The sequence below is a fragment of the Propithecus coquereli genome, unplaced genomic scaffold (genome assembly GCF_000956105.1).
Source record: "Propithecus coquereli isolate 6110/MARCELLA unplaced genomic scaffold, Pcoq_1.0 Scaffold11, whole genome shotgun sequence".
Taxonomy (NCBI): domain Eukaryota; kingdom Metazoa; phylum Chordata; class Mammalia; order Primates; family Indriidae; genus Propithecus; species Propithecus coquereli.
Genome location: NW_012134969.1, coordinates 11,588,601 through 11,594,211, shown reverse-complemented (window position 1 = coordinate 11,594,211; position 5,611 = coordinate 11,588,601). Strand labels below are relative to the sequence as shown.

The window sequence follows — 5,611 nt, the reverse complement described above, 5'->3', positions numbered from 1 at the left end:
CAATTTTATAGATTATTTTTTACCAAAATACAGGTGAATACTTTTAGGAATTAATATGTCCTTAAATATTTGATAATTAGATAAATATCTCTCAAATAATTTAAACTGTTAGAGTATTGTAGAAACAAGCTTTAAAATTACTTCCTATATTCAAAAAGTTAAATTTTTGTTAACTGTGCAGAACAAATTACTTATAATGACTTGGGTTTTTCTATTGTTTCCTTTAGAGATTCTAAAAACTAGCACTGATGTTATATTGCTTACTAAATCCTTTAGAACTTAAAAGTAGTAATACTTTCTAGAGCAGTAAGTAATAGCATGGTTTTTCTGATTGCCATCTAGCAACTTATTAGTAATTATATTAGAAAGACATTGTTTCCCTGGAATTCAGCTTAGGGGAAAAATACCAGATGCCTCACCCTCCAGCAAGGGACCTAACTATATATAGAGTGTTTTGAAAAAGTCCCAGGATGTTTCTAAGACGTCTTCCCTTCCATCTGGTACACATCTTCTCATCTGATAGCCTTTGGTGATGATGTGGGGCAGATATAAAGTTGTTATCTTGGATAAGGGATAGTCATCCTGTAATATCCTATTTTCATCTGTCAAGGCAACAAAGATTTTACAACTAATTTTCAAGGTTTCAGAGAACGTAGTAAAAGGATGTTCTAGACTATGAAAGGGAATATGAAGTAGTAAAACCCTTTTAAAAGGCAGTAGAGCAGCAGGCACCAGAATTCTGTTTCTCATAATCTATCATAATGAAACAACACTAGCTATAGAGAGGGGGAAACTACATATCAAAATGCTCACTTTGGCATTGTTAGTAATAATGAAAAAGTTAAAAACTACCTAAACTCCTTACATTAAGGGAATGCTTAAGTAGTTTATGGTGTAATCATTTGATGATATATATTTGAGTAATAACATGGAAGTCTTTTTTGTTATATTAAACTTAAGAAAAGATACAGAATTGAATATCTTGTATCTAGAATTTAGGGGAGGAATCAATCCTGTGAAGAACAAGACTAATAAATTTATCAAAATGTTAACACTGCTTATCTTAAGATAGTAGGACTTATTTTTTTCCCCAGTTTCCTATTTTTGTTTTCAAATGTCATGAAATTAGTATGTATCACCTGTATAATAAAAATAAAACTACTTAAAATGGTGTGTTTAGTTTAATACATTCTCAGATATGACTTATAAGATGTAATACCAATTCAAGTATGCTTAGCTCATGCTCTACCTATTAATTTTTACTTTATCTTTAGAAAAACACAATACTGAGCCACTGATGAACTCACATAGATGATCCAAATATTCTGTGGTTTGACTCCATATTTGTTTCAGAGTGAAGTTTATTGACTTTTCTTTCCAATGAAAGTTTGCCACTATCTTCTTTTTCTGTTCCCTTTACTTTTGGCTTAAGTCTGACCTCCAGAAAAGTGAAGTAATACCTTTTGAAGAAACCCGCATCGTAAGTGTATAATCCCCATTTTCCTTCCCAGTTTTATAAGGATAAATAGTTCACATCTGCTCTGTTACTAGCAACGTTTAATATTTTTATATTCTGATTTACTTTTTGTTGTTTTGATTAATATTTTTTCCCCTCATTTTAAGGTTATTCTGGTACAAGTTAACCCGGGGGAAGCATTTACAATAAGAAGAGAAGATGGACAGTTTCAGTGCATTACAGGTAAGAGTGGTAATCAATAATAATCATTAGAGACCCAATAAACAAAAACTTATGGTACCTAATAGTGTATTTGTTTATGATTTCTTCCTTTCTTTCTCACTACCACCACATAAAAGTATTGCAGTAGCATTCTGACTAGTCTTTGCCCTGGTTTTTTGATTAATCTTACTATAACATTATATTGTTCATGTCACTTCCCTGCTCAGAAATTTCAATGAATCTAGTCCAAGTTCCTCAGTATTTCAAAAAGGTCATTTCAACTTTGTAGTTGTTCCCACTTCCCCTTCAATATTATTTTCCTTCAGTCTTTCTCATTGGCTTATTCGCTGTCTCTTGAACCTGTTTTGTGCTGTCTGTACTATTTCCCTTATCTAGAATTCACCCCTATTACTACCACCTCCAGCCTATCCGAATCCTACCTGTGCGTTAAGACTAAGCTCAGATCTTAACTTTAACAAGTTTTTTGTAAAGTCTTTCTTTAGTGAACATCTTAGCACTGTTGAGTTTTGGGCCAGGTAATTTTTTGCTCTGGGAGACTGTTCTGTGAACTGTAGGATGTTTAGCAGAACCCCTGGCTTCGACCCCCTCGTGAGTCCCCCTCACCCACTCATTTATGAAAAAGAGAAATGTCTCCAGACAGTACCAAATATCCTCTAGAGGGGCAAAATTGCCCCCAGTTGAGAACCACCTTTATATGTGAACATGATGGCAGTAAAAAGGTCACTGGCTTTGGAATTAGAGAGAGAACCTGGGTTTAAATCCTGACTCTGCCGCTTATTAGCTATGTAATCTTGCACATATTACTTAACCTCTATAAGTACATTTCTAATCCATAAAATTTCTATATCCATCAATAATAGTATGTTTAATAGGATAATTGTGAATATTTGCCAATATGTGTGTAATGCACTCTAAACCAGACCTGCCACATATAAGGTACTCAATAAATGGTGAGTGCTGTGGTATTATTGTTAATAGCAGGTGATTCCTGTCTCCTGTGAAACCCTATAATACAAATTATTGTGCCATTCATTTACCAAATAACCCTGTGCCATCTTGTAATATTTCTTCTAGTTGTATTTTTAAAGTCATTTAAATTTTATATTGTTTATCTTAAAATACTCATTCAGTCTCTCCGACTAAGGTCTAAGCACTTTGAGGACAGTTACCATTTCTTACGTTCCTTAGTATCTCCTTCAATTCTTGGCCTTCTGTATATTGGGTACTTAATAATAGTTGTTGTTTTAATGTTAAAAAAAGAGCAGGGTGGCCAGGTACTTTATCATCAACCAAAATGGAATACTTTTGAGAGTGAAAGGACTCCAGCAATTACTCCAAGACATCTGGTGTAAACTAAGACTATCCCGGGCAAACCAGGACTTATGATCCTCTTCTCTTCCCCCATTTTATCTAGGCTGTCTGCTCTATTTAATCAAGGAAGAAATCAACCTAACTCAATAAAAGAAGTAATTAGCTCAATAATTAAAATTAAAGATTTTTAGCCTGCCGTTTAAACTTTACATATCTCAGAGTTTTAAAATTCAAATTTAAATCATTTGTGCAGTAGTTAAGGTAGCTTCACAAATAGAAAGGATCCACATATTATAGGATTAAAAGAAACCAGGCAGTAGAATTTATAAGCAATATGATAAACCTTGCCTGTCTTCATTTGTCAATTAGATTTTTGTGAAAATAATCTTGTTTTTATACTATGCTCCTTAGAATGTAAGTTTCTAACAGAGCACACATCTTAGATTTATTAGTACATCTTTTTTCAAATGGTTTTCAATATCTATTATTTATAATACAGATATTTTGACTAATATAGCATTGATCTTTTCAAGCACATTTGTAGATGAAGATACTCATTATTATTTTAGCGTGATTTAAAATACAAAAACTGCTCATCTCAGTTGGATAACCAGACCCTGAATTATAAATAGCTTGTATTTCAGAAGTTAATTTGTAACTATAATCTGTAAACCATATCCCTCATAAATCAATTGAATTTATTTTATATGTGGCAGTGACCCCTTTGGTAAGGACCAAAAAAAAGCCTATCTAACTTATGATGTGCCTGTGGTACTAACAGTATTCTAACATTAGAAACTAACTACCATGTAAAGATATTTTTAGGTAGGGACACATTTCTCCGCTTCAGTGGAAAACAGAGACTCCTTTCTCTATATGACAGATTCTAAGATTAGAGACTTTGTTTTAAAATTACTAGGCAGAGTTTTTAAAAACACAGGAAAGGATATAGGGAACTAGAAAGAAAATAAAATACTCTCCCCTCTTTATGTTTTTGCCTGTCCAAAATTACATGGGATATAGGTGGAAGGAATAGTAGTGAGCAAGGATTGGGGTTGAAGTCTTTGTAAAGACCAATATGCCCTCACTCCAATCAAGAGAAGGCAGGGGCCGGGCACGGTGGCTCATGCCTGTAATCCTAGCAATCTGGGAGGCCGAGGCGGGCAGATCGTTTGAGCTCAGAAGTTCAGGACCAGCCTGAGCAAGAGCGAGACCCCGTCTCTACCAAAAAAATAGAAAGAAATTAGCTGGACAACTAAAAACATATAGAAAAAATTAGCCAGGCATGGTGGCGCATGCCTGTAGTCCCAGCTACTCAGGAGGCTGAGACAGAAGGATCGCTTGAGCCCAGGAGTTGCTGTGAGTTGGGCTGACCCCACAGCACTCTAGCCAGGGCAACAGAGTGAGACTCTGTCTCAAAAAAAAAAAAAAAAAAAGAGAGAAGGCAGGAAGACTAGTGACTCCTGGAGTTTATCTCCTCCCTTTTCTTCCCCTTCACCATAACTTTCTATCATGTGTCAGTCCCCTTCCTAGAGTAGTTCTGGAGTTAGGTAAAGAGTATGAATAAAAGTGGAGGCAAAAGATAAAGAGGAGAAAGAGAAAGTCTCAAGGGAGGAAAATCATATGCTAGTGAAGCTGAGTGAAAATAGATCCTTATGGCCCTAAGGCAATCAAGTTAGGAAAGCTATTCTCTGACAACTTTGCTATGACCACTATGCTAATAAAAGAAAATCTCTATAGTAAAACCTAAATAATTGAGATAAATCCAGTATAAATTAATAAGCATTTTAATTGAAGACTATTCTTTTTAAAATAGTTTTATTATTCATATTTTATAGAAACAAAAAACTAGGTTAACAGAATCACAGAGAACTTTAGAGATCTAAATAGTCACCTTATTGGAGGTTCAGAATTTGTGAGTTACAGCTAGTTATGGCCAGAGCTCAGTATAGTACTTTTTTTACTGTAGCATACTTCCCAGAAAGACAAATTGCTAGTCATTTTTTCTGTGAATTTGCTAAGTATCTACCCAGGCAACTGTGCTAGCTGCTGAGCGTTCAAAGAAAACTAAGACTAAAACTAAGTTCCTGCCATTCAAGAACATAGTGTAGTAGAGAAGAAAAAGGGAAAATTAACAACTATATTACAGGGTAAAAAGAGCCATTAGAGATATACATAGGATGTTATGAGAGCATAGAAGGAGGGGTTCTGTAACACAGAATGATATATAAGGGAAAAAATTCTTCCATGAGAAAGTGACACGTGAGCTGTGTTTAAGGACCATAGCAGTTGGCCAGATGGACAAAGGATCTCAAGGCGTTTTAGACAAAGGGGACAATGTTCCAAAGCAACAGAAGAAAAGAATGACCTGATTTATTTGAATAACCACAAAGAGACTGGAATAGCTAAAAAGTTATATAAAATGTGATACCCAAAAGTCTTCTTACTATAAATGTCCAGAAATGTTCAATAAAATATAACAAGTAAACTTTTAAATGCATCATGCCTCTAACCCTCGCTTGGGCGAGGCAAAGACATAAAGTGTAAGCATAATGTTTGTACCCTCATAATACCCTGAAGCAAAAAAAATAAATAAATAAA

At 34.5% G+C, this 5,611-nt stretch overlaps 1 protein-coding gene across 1 annotated transcript in view; it reads left to right on the top strand.

Annotated features, from left to right (window-relative positions):
- The first annotated feature begins 1,627 nt into the window (after window positions 1–1,627).
- Window positions 1,628–5,611, top strand: part of FNDC3A (fibronectin type III domain containing 3A) — a 122,379-nt gene continuing 118,395 nt past the window's right edge. Inside the window, exon 1 of the mRNA XM_012648474.1 lies at window positions 1,628–1,699. The gene's annotated coding sequence lies outside the window, so the exon portion shown is untranslated. The remainder of the gene's footprint in view (window positions 1,700–5,611) is intronic.